This window comes from Schistocerca nitens, chromosome 8, assembly GCF_023898315.1.
Source record: "Schistocerca nitens isolate TAMUIC-IGC-003100 chromosome 8, iqSchNite1.1, whole genome shotgun sequence".
NCBI classification, from domain to species: Eukaryota; Metazoa; Arthropoda; class Insecta; order Orthoptera; family Acrididae; genus Schistocerca; species Schistocerca nitens.
The window spans coordinates 597,848,788-597,869,678 of record NC_064621.1 but is presented as its reverse complement, the minus strand read 5'-3'; positions in this window follow the sequence as shown (position 1 = coordinate 597,869,678).

Here is a 20,891-nt window from a genome sequence, read left to right as displayed (position 1 = left end):
CCACCGCATTTTTTCTCCAACAGTTCTTTATAGAACATAATGAGAATTACACACACGAAAGAATGGTGTTTTATCTGCACACCCCATTTTTCCACGTAATCTCCATCCCGTTCTCTGGCCCTCCTCCAGCGAGAAACAAGGGCGTGTACGCCCTGTCTGTATCAAACTTGTCCTGGTGGCGGAGTCAGTGCTTCACTGTGTGAATCAACGCCTCATCGTCCTCGAAATGGCTTCCACGAATGGCATCCTTTATGGCCCAAACAAATCGAAATCCAACTGGGCTAGGTCAGGGCTGTCAGGTGTGTCAGCAGTGGATGGTCTCCCCGACCGCTGCAAATAGTGGAGCTCCGCCGAACCGTCTTCTGATGACCTCACCCTCCGTGGCCAGCGTCTGACTGTCCTTCGGTCAACAGCTGACGCTCCATAGACTTTGCACAAGCGTCTGTGAACATTCCTGACAGTTTCTTTCTCTCCAGTGAGAAATTCAGTGACGGCACGTGGCTTGTAACGTACGCTACCTACACACGCCATTTTGAAACTGTTCTGCAGCCGCGCTATCTGTTAGAAGTGACGAAAACTTGGCGCGCTCACTCAGGGGACTTCAAATAACACGTACGTAACGTTTCGCATTGAAGCATTGTTTTCGTCTGACAAAAAAAAAAAAAAAAAAAAAAGTGCGATGTATTACTTTCTGGGCAACCCTTGTACTTAAGAGATTTTTGTTTATTTTTAATTTTTCTCTCCATTCCTTTCAGATAAAGTGTAAGCAAATGAATTCGGCCTAGAGTACAGGACAGATAAGGTGCGCAGTACCGATCTTCCTTTAAGCACACGTCTGGCGTAAGCAGTAGATTAAGACACTGAAATTATAGAGAGAATGTAAATACGTGTGTCCTACATGGTGTCTCTCAGCAGGATGTGTTCATACAATTTGTGTGTATAGTGAAGAGTGCAGGGAGGTTTTTAAAAGGACCAAAGCGGTACGTATGGGCTGACTAAATACTGACGCACGAGCGTGAGAATCGGGACCCTTCCTCTTTCGTAGGAGAACGTAAGGAGCGGAAGGACTGCGTGGAAAGAAAGCGAATGCCTGCATTTTCACAGAAACCCGTAATTGCTCGTAGCTGTTCAGCACGAGAGCTATTAAGCGACCCTGTCGGCGACCCGGTCTCTTTTCTCCAAGTAACGACTCCAGGTAGCATTCACGGCGCGGCCCGGCTTTGGGTGCGTGCAGCCAGCAATTACACGCAGGCACAGCCCTCGACTCAGCTGAGGTCACAACCTCGCAGGCTGCCGCAGGAGGCTGCGTGGCAGCGACTGACTACTGCTGTGGCGAGAAAGACGATGCGACAAACCGCCACGTCAGTGACTTGCTCACCAAAGACCTAACAATGATGTGCAGTGATGTCCGTTGAAACCACTGCAACTCGAAGAAAGGCGGCATGCAACAAATACACTGGCGTGACGTGCACTACATACCTAAAGAGCAAATGTTAGCATATAAAAGCCTTCACAAAAGAAGACAAAGTAAATATTCCAGAATTCGAGTCGAGAACAGCTGCCAACATGAGTAACGTAGAAGTAAATATCCTCGGAGTAGTGAATCAACTCAAATCACTTAGTAAAAGTAAGTCTTCTGGTCCAGACTGTATACCAATTACGTTCCTTTCGGAGTATGCCGATGCATTAGCTCCATACTTCACAATCATATACAACCGTTCGCTCGAAGAAAGATCTGTACCCAAAGACTCGAAAGTTGCACAGGTCACACCAATATTAAAGAAAGGTAGTAGGAGTAATCCACTAAATTACAGGCCCATATCGTTAACGTCGATATGCAGCAGGAGTTTAGAACATATACAGTGTTCGAACATTATGAATTAACTCGAAGAAAACGTCTACTGACACACAGTCAACATGGGTTTAGAAAACACCGTTCCTGTGAAACACAACTAGCTCTTTATTCACATGAAGTGCTGAGTGCTATTGAGAAGGGATTTCAGATTGGTTTCGTATTCCTGGATTTCCGGAAGGCTTTTGACACTGCACCACACAAGCAGCTCGTAGTAAAATTACGTGCTTATGGAATATCGTTTCAGTTATGTGACTGGATTTGAGATTTTCTGTCAGAGAGGTCACAGTTCGTAGTAATTGACGGAAAGTCATTGCGTAAAAGAGAAGTGATTTCAGGCGTTCCCCAAGGTAATGTTATAGGCCCTTTGCTGTTCCTTATCTGTATAAACGATTTGGGAGACAATATGAGCAGCCGTATTCGGTTGTTTGCAGATGACGCTGTCGTTTATGGACTAATAACGTCATCAGAAGATCAAAACAGACTGAAAAGAAAAAATATCTGAATGGTGCGAAAAGTGGCAGTTGACCCTAAATAACGAAAAGTGTGAGGTCATCCACATGGGTGCGAAAAGGAACTCGTGAAACTTCGGTTACACGATAAATCAGTCTAATCTAAAAGCCGTGAATTCAAATAAATACCTAGGTATTACAATTACGAACAACTTGAATTGGAAAGAACAGCCGGCCAGAGTGGCCGTGCGGTTCTAGGCGCTACAGTCTAGAGCCGAGCGACCGCTACGGTCGCACGTTCGAATCCTGCCTCGGGTGTGGATGTGTGTGATGTCCTTTGGCTAGTTAGGTTTAATTACTTCTAAGTTCTAGGCGACTGATGACCTCAGAACTTAAGTCACATAGTGCTATGAGCCGTTTGAACATTTTTTTGGAAAGAACACATAGAAAATGTTGTGGGAAAGGCTAACCAAAGGCTGCGTTTTATTGGCAGGACACTTACATTTTATAAGGAAACTGCCTTCACTACGCTTGTCCGTCCTATTTTAGAATACTGCTGCGCGGTGTGGGATCCTTACCAGGTAGGAGTGACGGAGTACATCGAAAAAGTTCAAAGAAAGGCAGCACGTTTTGTATTATCGCGAAATATGGGAGAGAGTGTCACAGAAATAATACAGGATTTGGGCTGCAAATCATTAAAAGAAAGGCGTTTTCGTTGCGACGGAATCTTCTCACCTAATTCCAATCACCAACTTTCTCCTCCGAATGCGAAAATATTTTGTTGACACCGACCTACATAGGGCGGAACGATCACCACGATAAAATAAGGGAAATCAGAGCTCGTACGGAAAGATATAGGTGTTCATTGTTTCCCCGCGCTATACGAGATTGGAATAATAGAAAATTGTGAAGGTAGTTCGATGAACCCTCTGCCAGGCACTTAAATGTGATTTGCAGAGTATCCATGTAGATGTAGATGTAGATGTAGATCAGCGGGAGAACAGAAGGTACCTAGGAGTAATGCCATCCACGGGTATTGGACAAAAATAGGGAAACACAAAAAGCACACCGCATTACTATGCCTAATACGGTGTGGGAAACCAAACACCTTCCACTAGTTCAGGTCCTGTATGGTATTCAAGTGTATCCTGTGTCATCTTCCTGTAAAATAGTGGCTAGTTTTGGTATCGATGTTGGAGGTGGATAGCGATGACGCGCCCTTCTCTGCACAGGCGCAATAATATTGAGATCCGGTGCGACGGCTCTCGTGATCTTGATATTCCTTGACTTGTTGGTAGTGGTTAGTCGTCGTTAATGTCGTATTCTTTCTAATCTCAGGGCGTGGTAATTGTTATTTTCATTGCGAGAAGACGCCACAAATTATTGTCTTTAAAATTTGTCGTATAACATCGTACATACTAGAACTGGATATTTCAAAGATCTTCCTCTGTTACATTTGACAGATTAATCGGTGAATAAAGACGATATTCTTTATGGAAGTCCCGTCTAGATTAATTTCACTCTCTTGCAAGTATGTTAAATTAACGTGAAAAGTTCTTTTTGCGAGTCAGTGTTCATTAATGCTGCCACTCAAAGATTCTATGCCTAAGTTAATTTTTCGTTCGATTTTATTATAACAATTGACGATCGCTGCTCTGGGCTGCGTGATGTAGCGATCGAAAACAATTAAAGTTCTCACAATTTGAGCTTTGAGTTAATTTTTGCCACTAAAGCTCCCTACCTCACTTCCCCGAATTCACTTGAAAAAATGTATTATCATTTCCTTTTAATAATCAAACTTTTCCATCTCACCAGGATAATTACTTTCAGATAAGATGGAAGGTACTTTTGAAATTAAAGCTTGGAATACTTCCACACTATATATTTTCCCGATGGGTGCTCATACGAGCTAACCCTAAGGCAACGTGAGACAACATGAGCTGATATAACTGAAAAAATGACAAAATGAGATCGAGACACTATTCTCTCGACTATTTATAGACTTTAACAAAATAGAAGTTTACGTAACTATAGCTTATTAAGACAACAAGTTGTTAGTATACTACCTATTCTTTTGAAATGGTTGTTGTTAAATAATCCACAATTACACAAAAAACAGTAACGAAATTATTGAAAATCATGGCTTATGGACGTATTCACTGGTCACTAAAGGCCGTGGGAGATTTGAAAATTCATCCTCGTGTTATCAAAACCAGCCAGTCCTGGGCAATGCGAGGTGTGTGTGCCGGCCGCTGTGGCCGAGCGGTTCTAGGCGCTTCAGTCTGGAACCGCTACGGTCGCTTGTTCGAATCCTGCCTCGAGCATCGATGTGTGTGATGTCCTTAGCTTGGTTAGGTTTAAGTAGTTTTAAGTTCTAGGTGATTGATGACCTCAGATGTTATGTCGCATAGTGCTCAGAGCCATTTGAACCATTCGAGAAGTGTGAAGAGGGACCCTGTCCTCTCGGAACACAGTATCATTATTGATGAACAAACATTGTACCATGGTTTCGGCTTGATCAGCCAAAATCGTCACATATTGCTTGGTGGTAAGGCAGCCATGCAGAGTAACCAAGAGGCCCACGGAATACCACGAAACCGTTGAAAACATCTCGTTGGGGGTTGCGGAGAGGCAATCACGACCCTTTTCGGCAGCCACTTCGCTTGATAGGCTCGTAGAGTAGTCGAAGTAGCACGGAATGAGGTTCCGGTTTCTTTCGTCCCATCCCAGTCCCACTCGATGCTCAGTCTTGTTAGAGACATTTCTGCTTATACAGGTGGCACCTCTGTGCACCGAATTTCGACCTGTGTTCGCATAAATCACCTACAGATTTAATCACACATTTTTTTCTGTTACAACACATGGTATATGGCGTTCCTTAAATAAAAATTATGCGCCCTCTGCTGTTCCTAATCTATATATACGATTTAGCCCTCTTACAAGGGAACCTCCCCATCGCACCCCCCTCAGATTTAGTTATAAGTTGGCACAGTGGATAGGCCTTGAAAAACTGAACACAGATCAATTGAAAAAACAGGAAGAAGTTGTGTGGAACTGTGAAAAAATAAGCAAAATATACAAAGTGAGTAGTTCATGGGAGGATATGTAACATCAAGGACACTAGAAACGCAGGAACGCTGTGGTCTCGTGGTAACGTGAGCAGCTGCGGAACAAAAGGTTATTGGTTCAAATCTACCATCGAGTGGAAATTTTTTTATTTTCAGTTTATGTGACAAACTCTTATGTTTTCATCACTTTTTTGGGAGTGATTATCACATCCACAAGAAAACCTAAATCGGGCAAGGTAGAAGAATCTTTTTACCCATTCGCCAAGTGTATAAGTTAGGTGGGTCGACAACATATCCCTGTCATGTGACACACATGCCGTCACCAGTGTCGTATAGAATATATCAGACATGTTTTCCTGTGGAGGAATCGGTTGACCTATGACCTTGCGATCAAATGTTTTCGGTTCCCATTGGAGAGGCACGTCCTTTCGTCTACTAATCGCACGGTTTTGCGATGCGGTCGCAAAACAAAGACACTAAACTTATTACAGTGAACAGAGACGTCAGTGAACGAACGGACAGATCAGAACTATGCAAAAATAAAGAAAGTAAAATTTTCACTCGAGGGAAGACTTGAACCAAGGACCTCTCGTTCTGCAGCTGCTCACGCTACAACGGGACCACGGCGTTACTGAGCTCACGTGGTCATGATGTTACCTATATGGCCCATGGACTACTCAGTTTGTATATTTTGCTTATTTTTTCACAGTTCCACACAACTTCTTCCTGTTTTCTCAATTGATCTGTGTTCAGTTTATCAAGGCCTATCCACTGTGCCAACTTATAACTAAATCTGAGGGGGGTGCGATGGGGAGGTTCCCTTGTTATAATGTCTGCAGGTGATGCTGTTATTTATCGAGTATTAGAGTCAGCAGCAGGTCAAAACAAATAGCAAAACGATTAATGATGCGAGAAGTGGGAACTGACAATAAACATTCACATCATGCATATGACAACTGAAATAAATCCATTACATATTGGTTACACGATAAATCACACAAAAGTGAAGACTGTCAGTTCGACTAAAGTCTTAGGGATTTAAATTACCAATAATTTAAACTGCAACTATCATACAAATAATGTTGTGGGGAAAGTGAACCAAAGACTGCGATTTATTGGCAGAACATTTAAAGAGACACTAAAGAGACCACATGTACTACGTTTGTCGGTCATCTGTTAGAGTACTGCTGTGCGGTATGGAATAATTAGCAGATTAGATTGGCGGAGGACATCGAAAAAGTTCAGAGAAGAGCAGCTAATTTAGTACTATCAAGAAATAGGGGAGGGTATGTCTTAAATATGATACACGAGCTGCGGTGGAAATTATTAAAACAAAGGAATTTTTGTTGCGGAGAGATCCACATTACATATTTACACGCTCGGTATTTCGTAGAGATTCGATGATGGGTAATGGCGAACCAATAGAAGCATAATGGTGTGCGATTACCAATGTATCCTCACCGCTTACTAATTGAGTAGGTGTTTCATTTTAATTTCATCGTTGACTAACATAACTGACATATAAGAATCCTATGAGAAATGCTCTAGACATTTTTTTAGAATAACAGTAACTAAGATACGTCTTTTACAGTTGAGTTTGATTTTGTTAACCAATCAAACACGTTCCGTGTAATTATTTTAGAGTAGTTCAGTGGACCACAAAGGAAATGATTTTCTTAACATTGTTCTAATTGATTATTTTAAATGTCTGGTTGTCAATTAGTATTGATGTGTAGCAACTTATAACAAAAGCAGTAGGTTAACTCTTCTTGTATGAATAATGTGTAAATACCAAGCACTAAATTTTTTCTTTCCAGTTCCTTATAACAAGAACCAGTTGGTTGTTTTGTTTGCTCTTTCGGATTCAAAGTACTGAACCATTCCTGTATAAGGGTTTCCTGTGTTCTGGGCTATAATTCACCTCGCTGAAAGGCTTACTGAGAGATAAAGGGAAGATATGGCCCGTAGAGCGAGACGCAGTGGAGTAGGATGTCGATTTGGAGTTGAGGACACTCTTGTTGTAATATTAAAGTGTGTGTGTATGTTTGTGTGTTTCATTTTTTTCTTTCATTTTGTCGTAAGTTGTGTAACAAAGGGAATACGGTTATTCTGTTGGTGCTATTTTGAGCATTGGCCATATCTTTTTAAGACATACACATATATATATATATATATATATATATATATCCACTAAAATACTGACTCCTGTCTTTGTAAAAGAGAAGTACACTTGAGTGCCACACGAGAAGACTAATGGACGAGAAACTCAGAAATCCCAGACATCAGTATGGAAGAACTGATACAAGCCGTAATCACAATAACAGAAAAAATTAACTACTTCTATTTTAATATCTAGCTACGGAAGGAAGTCCTCACAATGAGAAAAGACCTCCTACGCACATTAAGCAATATTTTGCTGAAGCGCAATGAAAAGAGAATTTAAATAACGTAAGCAAAGAAGTAAAAGCCAATAGATAAATAGACAATATCGTGATTTATCTTACACAAAAATGGAAACAACGAACAGTTTACACATGCATATGAAGAGTATTCATCACAACATACAGTCCACGGAATTTAAAGTGAAAGAGCAGTATCCTAGTTTGGCACTATGTCACAAAACCGATCTACAACTCTTGCTTCAATATCTTAACAAAATAAATCGATAAATAAATATTAATGTACGTGAAATAAATTGTCGCATTTTCTCAAAAACAGGCAGCCATCAGCTCGTGGTACCCATGCTTCCATATAACATCTTTAAACGAAAACTAGCTATAAAGAAGAGCCGGACATTATTATTGATAAAACAAAACAGTAGCTATAATGGCAACACAATTAGACAACCACAACGGAAAAAAGAAGACTTGTAGTCGTAGAACAGAAAAAATAAAAATACGTTGCTTGTGCACACTCAGCACACAGAACACTCTTGCACCGGAAAACACAGACCACGTCGAAAGCACATGACGATGTACTGCATCTTATCACAACCAGCTCACATACGGCAGTAACTTATTTAAAAAACTGTCTTCAAAACAAATAAAATTCAAGAACAAATAAAAATGGCAACAAAAGGATAGAAACCACTAGAATAACTTAGTAATATGTTAAATAAAATGTACATCATTCACTCTAAATACATTGGAATGATTGCCAGGAAATGTAATATCCAGTACAAAGAGCATAACAGAATAGCAGAGCCGGACGGTGTGGCCGAGCGGTTCTAGGCACTACAGTCTGGAATTGCGCGACCGCTACGGTCGCAGGTTCGAATCCTGCCTCGGGCATGGATGTATGTGATGTCCTTAGGTTAGTTAGGTTGCAGTAGTTCTAAGTTCTAGGGGACTGATGACCTCAGCAGTTAAGTCCCATAGTGCTCAGAGCCATTTGAACCATTTGAGAATAGCAGAAAATGAACATACTCGTTTAGTATATGCAGAGCACGGTTCAACAAAACAACTAATACTCTGAAATAAAAACAGACATACCACCCCTTTGCAGAAACAGCAGCAGAATTATTTAGGGTGTGGCATGGAAATTGGCAAAGTTACGTTTTCAAGCAGATTGCCAATGTCTCTGAGGCAAGGAGGTACACGCTCTTGTCGTAATGAATGAAACAACCTTTACTTTTGTAACGTTTATTTAGGATGATTTGAATATCACTAAGGAATAACATTTCTAATTCCTTATATGCAATTAATTTTGTGAGAAGTCTCCGCAGAATTAGTTCTAGGCAAATTGTAGATTCTGTGTAAGTCAAAGCAAAAATTAGTGTCTGATTGAGGTACATTATAACGTAATTAAATCTTAAATCAACCGTGTGTGCATCCGATGTAGTTTTGAATAAATATTAATCACGAATGGGATAAAAGTTGCTATCGAATCTTTCAATTAGCCACTAGACTAAGCTGCATTAGTACTGATGTGTTGCTAGAGGAGGCCGAAATGCACGCGTTTAAGGTCACGCAGACTGACGTGAGGTCTGGAACAGTTAAAGGAGTTGAGTCTAATAAATAAAGTACGAAGCTCTTGGAATACGTAACTTTAATCCATAATTGGAGAACATCGCTCTTGATGATACATTAATTACAATCTCAATATAAACTGGTAATGGCGCCTTGCTAGGTCGTAGCAAATGACGTAGCTGAAGGCTATGCTAACTATCGTCTCGGCAAATGAGAGCGTAGTTTGTCAGTATAGCATCGCTAGCAAAGTCGTCTGTACAACTGGGGCGAGTGCTAGGACGTCTCTCTAGACCTGCCGTGTGGCGGCGCTCGGTCTGCAATCACTGACAGTGGCGACACGCGGGTCCGACGTATACTAACGGACCGCGGCCGATTTAAAGGCTACCACCTCGCAAGTGTGGTGTCTGGCGGTGACACCACAAGTACCTACGCTGAGCAACGAGATTAAGGGATCACATTTTCGAAAGCCGTAATTATCTCCCATTGTGATTCATAAGACTGAAATTTAGCTCAAAAATGCCTACAGCTCTCCTCTGTAACAATGCAAACTTGTGGCGCCCTGCTTCAAACAGAAAGCTATCGACACACGTGAGAAAACAGTGCCAGAGCTCAGAAGTTAACACGAGCAGTAAGGTGGCTCAAGGTTATCACGTTGCCAACAGATTTCACCAAAATACCGCCCAACGCCACCGTTGACGTTTCTTTTGACGTCGCCATTGAATTATTTCAGTACCCCATTGCGGCTGACGGTGGTACCTCCCTCGAAATATTAGGTTTTAACTTCACGTCGACGACGTTGCAATATTTTCGTCATTCGGTTCGCCTTTATTTTCTTTGGAAGACTATGGTAATGTCTGTATCCTATAGTAATTAGTCACGTCAGATGCCATGGCTCATGTCAAGAACATCATATGCATCTGACCACGCTGAGAACGTCATGTACTCACTTCATACAGTGTTAGCCATCAAATAAATGTGTGTGCAGCTACATTGTGAGTTGGGTTGGCGTCGAGCTAATGCTGGTCTGACATGCTGTGAAGGTTGTAACGTAGCACTTGCAATAAAAGGTCACTCCACCGTTGACAGACCGTGCTACAGATGTATGTCAACATGCTCACAACCGCGACACCCAGCGTCGAAATCCTGCTGGATGCATAGCCGATTAAAACGTTTCAGACACAATGCCGCTCAGAATCAACACCAAAAAGGCCTCAGACAATGGCACAGAGGGTGTCAATGAAACCACCCCTTTCCGTGAGGCGTCGATGCCCACACATTTCGCCGTCGGAAACGACAGCTCACAATGCGATGAGCCACAGGAGGATGTTCGTGACAACCCTGGACACTGCTAACACCTTTGGGCGTTTCAAAGCTTCTTGAAGGACATTGCTGGGCCCATTGAACGTGGTGCACCCCTTTGTAGTGCAGTACGGCAGCAATTTATCCTCTGGTGTACAAGGCGGAAGCGCTAGGGACCGTTTAAAATCATTCAGTGAAATCTGAACATGATCCGAAACAGAGAAGGTTACTTACGTTTTTCCAACCCTTGTGTTTTCCGCCCTCTTGTGTCTTGATCACTCGGGGGTGCAACATTAACATGTGTGTGAGCAAAACGTTCCCTCTAAGACCACCCCAGATGTGTCCACCCACATTCGAGGCGCGGTCGGTTGAAAACAGAACTGCATGCATCACAAATAAATAAGGAGAAAAACCTTTGTTCCCTGGTATGCATTTTTCCAAGTCATTTCACGATAGTTGGAAAAGATTTTTATCACGCCTCAATTGATTAGTAAAATTAAACTTCATAAGTTGTACACGAGAAAAAATTTCCACGAAGCAGTTATAAAAGATTTATTAATTAAAAAAAAATGAAAGAAGAGTAGGTGGAACACATGTTACGTCATGCTATCCATGATGAATATAGACTCATTGGCAACAAGAAGACGCGACATTTCTAACGATGATCACAGAGAGAGACTGGTGTTAGTCATCACGATATAGTGTAACAATAATGTGTTATCTAGTGACAGTGTACCAAGGTGTAAAGGGCTTGAAACGTAAGCCGAAAGGCCATCATGTTCATTAACTGTGACTGGATATCACTGATCGAACGTATTAAACAGTATGATTAAACAGTCTCCTCGCCTGGAGAAAAACAAGTTTCTCTCAAAGAATTATCAACTTATTGTCGACTTCCAAGCGACATTCGGAATAAATTCGCAAATACGTGATTGACTCGAGGAATATTTGACTCATCGAAGCCATTACGTGCATGTTTCACACAGATGAAAGTAACTTCTGGTGTGTCCCAAGGAAGGGTAGTGAGCCCTCTAATATTTTAATGTACATAAACGATTTGTTCGACAAGATCAGCAAGGAAATTGGAACTTGTGAAACCTGGCAGATACACTGAATGAAAGGGAGCAGGTGTGACTACCACTTTACTAAATAGCAGGAAATTTGTATGGAAGGAGGTGAAGCAAACACTATATTTGCATTTTGGTAGTGTTACAATGAGGACGTTGTCGTATATTGACTGATTATAATCTTAAGACCGAATAAATTTTTATTTTAAAATCACATCAGGTACTACATTACTTTTGCAACTGAGACCTGAATGCATTTAACAATCATTTCCAAAGTTACCTGTGTTAGCTGTACCTCATCTCGTTGCCGAAGTCTGAGACAGAGTGGTAACCACGACCCACGATGCTAGTATTTGGCTGTTCTGAGTTGAAAATAATGTTTCGAGGTCCATTATTCATATCTTGCAGGTAATGTTAGGATTCTTATTCTGTAGCAAACGGAGTCGTGATCCTGCTCTCGTGGGACAGCAGATGCAGAGTCTGCACAATTTGAAATTCGCCGCAGTGACATATTTAAGGAATGTAGTCGTTTACACAATATCTTAACGCATTTTTTCACCACCGATCTGCATCCATTGCACACGTGAAAACTGTCTTAGTTCATCCACATGTAAAACAGAGTGCAGAGTTCACAGTTTACTCAATATTAATCCTTTCAGTAGTCTACACGATACGGTGGACGTATCGATTTTAACGTTTTATCCGCGTCTATACGAACGAAAAGAAACACATGAGCGACGTCACAATTCAGACCTCAGCATCCCTAAGTCACCAGTCTATCACTCGCTTGTTCATTGTGGGTACTCGACGACACGTTCTCTTACACAGTGGCAGCTCCCGCGAAATATTAGCAATGTGCTACAATATTACAAAAATAAACAGAAAACAAATATACGAGTATATTAAAACAGAAGTAGTGCTCTCTCAGTGACGAAAAAGCCCATACGTCGCTGTTATCTTCGCCAGGATATATTTTTGGAGTTGAAACCATGAATGTTGGTTATCATATTCTTCTCAGCTCTTGTAGTGGGACGCGAAATTGAAGCGTCACCCATCCACCAGTGTCAGCCCAGTTTGCAGGTGAATATAAGTTTAATTTAGTGTTTTGTTTATGTATTTTGTAATATTTGTAATGTTTGTGAATTATCTAAAGTTTTGTATTCATTTTTATGTTTCATGTACGGAGAGGGCGGCGCAACGAACGGAGACAGCATCTTCACTGCCGGGACCAGAGAGAAAATTGCTGGCCACTATACCTCGCGGGTCGACAGCCAAAGAGCAACAGAAGATCCTGAAACCGAGTTGTTGCGTCGTGCTTCTAAAACCTGAAAAAATAAGAATTTGTAATCTTTCTACAACAATGACGTCATAGAAAGTTTAATCATGTTGTAAATGTTCAGTCCTATCTTGTCAAGACTCATGTTCACGTCTATATGTAGTATATATGAAGATAATAAACTAGTGTATACTACAAAAGTTTAAATACGTATTCCGAGAATTTATTTATGAAGAATTATGTTAAGGAAGAAGTATTACTGATTTATTTGACAAGATCATTAATTTTTGACAACGTTCATCGCGAGTTTGAGTCTTAAAAGTTTATGGTTTTAATATTTATTAAAGCAGATAACTTGCATTAACATAATTTCTGAGAAGAAACAAACGACATCTAAATTGAAAAATGTTTGCGAAAACCAATTGGACTGAGTGACGTAATTCTGAATATACGACTCAAAGGATGATGTTTCGTTCAAGAACCATTCCGAGACAACTTTAAAAAGAGTTTAAATAATTTTGAAGTGTTTTGTAACACGTTGGTGACGAAGTCTGCACATGGTCACATGTCAAAAGAAAATCATTTATACAAAACTTACGTCGTTACACTACACTCACTACACTCACTACACTCTTCTGCCTAACCGTATCCTCGGAATTAACGACATATTCCGGTGAAACCGCTAAATCTTGTGACGAGTAAGAGTGCAAATGTCATTGCTGATCCGAGAATCTATTTCAAACGCGAAGAAGGGAAAAAGTATATTTGCACACAAGATGCGAACGCAGTTCCTTCCGTTCCATAGCTCTAGGTTCCTAGCTATACTGAACACACACAACTTTTAACAATATTGTTATAAGTAGTGTTACGATCTTCTGAATGCTTTTCCCGCCAATGCGTCATTAACTGACATTTAATTATAAAACATCGTACCAATGGTGATGTGTTTCTGATAAACCTTCGATGCGCCAGAAACATCTGAAGAGAAATGACGTAATTTTAGTGTGTTCCCGGCTCGCATTCAAGGAAAATTGGCATAATATTAGTATGATATTTAAAGAGTGCTATAGCACATTAGCACACGATCACCAGCAGCCACTGATCTTCCAGTAAAGACATATATAGATAGTGTAAAGCATTTATGTTCTTGTAACATCTGAGAGTATTAGCATTTATCGCTAAACACAATAAATAAAAGAAAATGATAAAAAGTGAAAGTTATTTATATAGACTCCCTCCACATTCCGATATAACCAACATATTAAGGCATGTTATGAAATCTCTGATTCTGTTGGGTATCGATAATTTCATCTGCAAGACAATAACTTCATACAAAACTACTTGTGTGTAAATGTATTATGTGCGTTACTGCTTACATTCGATGTGAATGGAGATATACTGCAAATTTTATAAAATTATTTACGGCATCACCAACAACTGTTAATCTTTATGTAAAGAATATATTTAAGTTAAATACTCCCTTTGCCAGCGATGTAAATAATTCGATTGTTTGTCTACACATTTAATCGCTGTTCTCTCTCGGTTAGCAGGAAGAGTAGTTGTAACTGAGAGTTGTATTGCGTCGTCTGTAGAGGATGTACATGTTTTGCATTTAGTTGGAGTTTGTAATGTACGGGAGCAGATGAAAGTTATGTTTGCAACTAGAATAGAAAAGGCATAAATATGAAAATATATTATTTCGTAGTTAGTGATCCACTGAACTTTCACAATCATGGGTTTCAGATTGCTTCTTGCAGAAAAATCTGGAAGCCACAATCATACTCCGGAGACAACAAAACCAAACATTCTCATATAAAACCACCTAAGTACCAGATACAAAAACTGTTTAATGGGAGCATGTTCACTTTTAAAATTCCCCAAATTGACAAGCATCTGTAGCTCTGTCTGTCAACGGTGGAGTGACCTTTTATTGGAAGTGCCGCGTTACAACCTTTACAGAATGTCAGACAAGCGTTAGCTCCCAATTAGACGCCAACACAAATCACAATGTAGCTGCACATACATTTATTTGATGGCTAACGCTGTATGAAGTGAGTACAAGACGTTCTCAGCATGGCCAGATGCATATGACGTTCTTGACATGAGCCTAGGCATCCGATGTGACTAATTACCAAAATGTTCAAATGTGTGTGAAACCTTATGGGACTTAACTGCTAAGGTCATCAGTCCCTAAGCTTACACACTACTTAAATTATCCTAAGGGCAAACACACACACCCATGCCCGAGGGAGGACTCGAACCTCCACCGGGACCAGCCGCGACTAATTACCATAGGATACAAACATTACCATAGTCTTCTAAAGAAAATAAGGAAAAGTCCCACGACGAAAATGTTGCAACGTCGTCGACGCGAAGTTAAAGGTTAATATTTGGAGGGAGGTACCAACGTCAGCCGCAATTGGGTTGTGAAATAATTCAATGGCGAAAGATATGAATTTGTGCGGGATGGAAAATTGAGGATTTGGGTCGAACAGAAAGTATACTTGGATACTAAAGTTAAAATCTTCTGGATTGTTAGGCAGCGTCGTGTTTGCTTTTAAAATAATCGACATTTCGACCCCTCTGCTGGGATCCTCTTCAGGATGTGTTCGTGTCCACTGCTGCTAGAACACTGTGAGAGACTAGTGTCGCGTTCTGTTAAAAAGGGTAGTTTTCCCCCGTTTGTGCTGGAGAAGTGGGAGTATCGGTTAAAATTCTTCAGGCTACCATTGGTGGGCCATCGCCATGGGCTAATATTCCCGCGCTAATGACGATAGCCTACCAACGCGACACTGGTCTCCAAAATGTGCTCTAGCAGTAGTGGACACCGAAAGGTCCTAAAGAAATCCCAGCAGAGGGGACGAAACGTCAATTCTTTTAGAAGGAAATATGATGCGGCCTAACAACCCAGTAGATTTTAACTTTGGTGATAACCGCCACGAAAACCTGCAGACTTGGAAAGTTGAAGCTGTTATAACGACTGCTTGCATAAAGTGGAAAATCTGGTTTCGAGTCCCGGACGTGGCACAAATTTTCAATTTTCGGCATTGTGTTATTTCAATGCCCAATTCCAGCTGACGTCGTTACCGCTCTCGAAATACTGGTATTTACTGCCGCTGTATCGAAAACAGTGGCACTTTTCTATCGGACATGTCCGTTAGAACAGACATCACACGTAATATACTACCGGCCATTAAAATTGCTACACCACGAAGATGACGTGCTACAGACGCGAAATTTAACCGACAGGAAAAAGATGCTGTGATATGCAAATCATTAGTTTTTCAGAGCATTCAAACAAGGTTGGCGCCGGTGGCGACACCTACAACGTGCTGACATGAGGGAAGTTTCCAACCGATTTCTCATACACAAACAGCAGTTGAGCGGTGTTGCCTGGTGAAACGTTGTTGTTGTAATGCCTCGTGTAAGGAGGAGAAATGCGTACCATCACGTTTCCGACTTTGATAAAGGTCGGTTGTAGCCTATCGCGATTGCGGTTTATCGTATCGCGACATTGCTGCTCGCGTTGGTCGAGATCCAATGACTGTTAGCCGAATATGGAATCGGTGGGTTCAGGTGGGTCATACGGAACGCCGTGCTGGATCCCAACGGCCTCGTATCACTAGCAGTCGAGATGACAGGCATCTTATGTTCCTGGCTGTAACGGATCGTGCAGCCACGTCTCGATCCCTGAGTCAACAGATGGGGACGTTTGCAAGACAACAACCATCTGCACGAACAGTTCGACGACGTTTGCAGCAGCATGGGCTATCAGCTCGGAGACCATGGCTGCGGTTACCATTGACGCTGCATCACAGACAGGAGCGCCTGCGATGGTGTACTCAATGACGAACCTGGGTGCACGAATGGCTAAACGTCATTTTTTCGGAAGAATCCAGGTTTTGTTTACAGCATCATGATGGTCGCATCCGTGTTTGGCGACATCGCCGTAAACGCACATTGGAAGCGTGTATTCGTCATCGCCATACTGGCGTATCACCCGACGTTATGGTATGGGTTGCTATTGGTTACACGTCTCGGTCACCTCTTGTTCGCACTGACGGCACTTTGAACAGTGGACGTTACATTTCAGATGTGTTACGACACGTGGCTCTACCTTTCATTCGATCCCTGCCAAACCCTACATTTTAGCAGGATAATGCACGACCGCATGTTGCAGGTCCTGCACGGGCATTTCTGGATACAGAAAATGTTCGACTGCTGCCCTGGCCAGCACATTCTCCAGATCTCTCACCAACTGAAAACGTCTGGTGAATGGTGGCCGAGCAACTGGCTCGTCACAATACGGTAGTCACTACTCTTGATGAACTGTGGTATCGTGTTGAAGCTGCATGGGCAGCTGTATCTGTACCCGCCGTCCAAGCTCTGTTTGACTCAATGCCCAGGCGTATCAAGGCCGTTATTAAGGCCAGAGGTGGTTGTTCTGGGTATTGATTTCTCAGGATCTATGCACCCAAACTGCGTGAAAATGTAATCACATGCCACTTCTAGTATAATATATTTGTCCAATGAATACCAATGTATCATCTGTATTTCTTCTTGGTGTAGCAATTTTAATCCCAGTACTGAGTTGGAAGTTTATCTTCGTTTCTTACAAAAGTATAGGGATAAGTGAATGGAGTTGAAGTGGAGACTGAGTAAAAAGTGGGTGGAGGGAGAGTGTGGAGTGGCCATCGGTGGTGCAGCAGCGACTAGCCAGCTGAGGGCAGGGTGAAAGGTGAGGGAGCGATGGGGCTCGACTGCTGACACGGAGCAGGGCGCAGCGGCAGCGCCCCCAGCTTCATGTCTCAAACACAAAGGCCGGCTGACTGATGCAGCCGCCGCCGGGATTAGCGCGCACTCTGCCGTCACGAGCCGAGCCGACACGTCTGCCCTGCGCTGCGCTGCCCTTCGCTGGCCCGCCGCCGCTGCTGCCCCCACAGAAATACCGCGCTGCTATGTCGCCGTGGATACGTCCACTGCTGCCGCTAGTTCTGTTGCTGAGCTACCTATTCAGTACGATTTTTGACGTGAAAAAGTTTATTCGTTAGTCGGTCGACCTTTTTCCTGTGACAGAATGCCGTCAGATTTTAATCGCAGGTAACAGTGAGACTCCTCAACGGTAAAATCCGCTACACTTGTAAAAAAAGTATTTATTTTTAAAATCGAAAGCACAAACCGGTTTCAGGACCTGTGTCCCATCTTCAGGTGCACCTGCAAAATTACTAATCGATAGTAACACCTATCACATTGTAATATATGAAAAGCTAAACAGAAACGAGAAGGATTCTTAGAGATAACAGCTGTACATACATGAAAATATAAGTCCGTATAGGATACACACGTGAAGTTCAAATAACTTAAAATATGTTAAAATAGTGCACCTCCGGTAAATGGCATGAATCAGAATATATATCTCTCAGTAATAGACCTGCCACAACGCCTCTAGCAGTGTAGGACCTCCATAAAAGGGCAAAGATCGACAATTAAAAGACAGTAACCCACCGTTGAATCAAATATAAAATACGAGGGTGACTCCACAAGAAATACACACTATTTTTGTAAAAATACAGTTTTCATTCTGCATGTGTGAAAGTTTTACAGAGTGTAGATACATCCTTCCCACTTGTTTTCAAACTTAGTTCAACCTGTTACCGTGAGTGACGCCGTCACATCATGTCTTCAAGATGGCTGCTACACTTGGCGTTCGTCAGAAGCGACGTGCTGTCATAGAATCCCTGTGCTTTGAAAACGAGACAGTGGGAAACATCCATAAGAAATTGAAAAAGATGTATGGAGATGCTGCTGTCGATTGCAGTACAGTTATTCGGTGGGCAAGCAGGTTACGCGATGAAAGCGGGCACAGCAATATTGAGGATTGTCCTCGCAGCGGCAGGCCTCATACTGCACACACTCCAGACAATGTGCAGAGAGTTAGCGAATTGGTGACTGCTGACAGACGCATCACAGTGAACGAATTGTCACGCTACGTTGGGGTAGGGGAAGGAATTGTTTGCAGAATACTTTAAGTGTTGGCGTTAAAAAAGGCTTGTGCCAGGTGGATTCCCAGGATGTTGACAGTGGCTCACAAAGAAGCAAAAAAAAAAAAAAAACGGTATGCAGCCAACTTTTGGAACAGTCTGAGAATGGTGGAATTGAATTTCTTGGAATAATTGTGACAGGTGATGAAACATGGCTCCATCATTTTTCACCAGAGCGGAAAAGGCAATCAATGGAGTGGCATCATGCAAATTCACCCAAGGAAAAAAAATTCAAAACCACACCTTCTGCTGGAAAAGTTATGGCTACGGTGTTTTTCGATACCGAAGGACTCTTGTTTGTGGACATCATGCCAAGTGGAAGCACCATAAATTCTGATGCGTATGTGACGACACTGAAGAAACTTCGAGCTCGACTGAGTCGTGTTCGACCACATCGGCAAAAGCAGGATGTTTTACTGTTGCACGACAATGCACAACCAAATGTCAGTAAAAAAAACCATGGAAGCGATCACAAAATCGAATGGACAACACTGAAACACCCTCCTTACTGTCCTGACCTGGCTCCATGTGACTATCATCTCTTTGGGAAACTGAAAGACTCTCTTCGTGGAACAAGGTTTCAAGATGACTCCCTTGTGCACCCTGCCAAACAGTGGCTCCAACAGGTTGGTCCAGAATTTTACCGTGCGGGTATACAGGCGCTGGTTCCAAGATGGCATAAGGCAGTTGAGAGAGATGGAAATTATGTGGAGAAATGAAAATATTGTTCCTAAAGGATGTATCTACACACTGTAAAACTTTCAAACTTGTAGAATAAAAGATGAATTTTTTAAAAAAAATAGTGTGCATTTCTTTTAGAGTGTCCCTCGTATTAACAACCCGTCATCCCAAACACCCATTGCAAAACTCACAACGGTCTGGGGTTAAGGGAGTGCCACATGTGGATTAGCATGCACATATATGGACAGTCTTTGGAACAATGAAACTTCCAATAAAAGGAGGTTATATAGACTATGGATCTTCAGTCATGTGTGAAAACACAATGTAACCCCCTGAGTAAAATTTGCGACTCAGCAGACGTACGTTGGCTGGGGCGAGGCAGCACACACAGGGTTGAGATAAGTAATATTATTGACTTGGTACATATGTTCCGTGTATTTGGAAAAATTTTTGTGGGGTCTTGCCGCTGTAGATGTTGATTTTAGCCTTTGACTATGCCTATTAGGCAAGCTGTTTTATATTTGTTCTGGAGAAGGCGTGGTTACCCACGCTGAAAACTAGGTAAATACCAGGTAGTTTGTGCAATCGAGGCGGATTTTTCATAATTATTTCGATACTTACGATTGCTGACTCGCTGCAATGCTGAAAGTTCTCACTCCAAAATCGGAGGAGTAGAATACAGGAAACGTTATAAGAGTGGTTAACACTGTAGACAGATGGCGCGCACGTAGGGCCAGCGGCCTGCTCTTTAGTGTCATCGGACACGTCGGTGTTATACCACACACAGTCGGTGCAGAGCCGTCAGATGAAGTGGAAACGTGCAAACAAGTGCAAGTGTGCCTCATCTACATCAAAGGGCGCATTACCAGTTTGCTAGTTAATTCGAGCAGAGCAGAATGATTGGTTTCTGGGTAACGGCTTCGTCGCATCGTGACGCTACGACTCGTACGGGACACGCTGCATCGACTGTGATGCGTGTGTGAAACCAGTGGACGGAAGAGGGTCGTACACAGAAACTATTGGGTGCCGGACCAAACGATGTGACTATAATGCCGTGTGAACACCGTCTTGTCAGCATAGCTGTAACTGACAGGAGAGCTTCGATGTTGGAGCACTCGGGCGGGTGGGCATTTGTCTGAGTCAACCTGAAACATCCCCTTAGAAAAATTAATGAAATACTGTGCTGA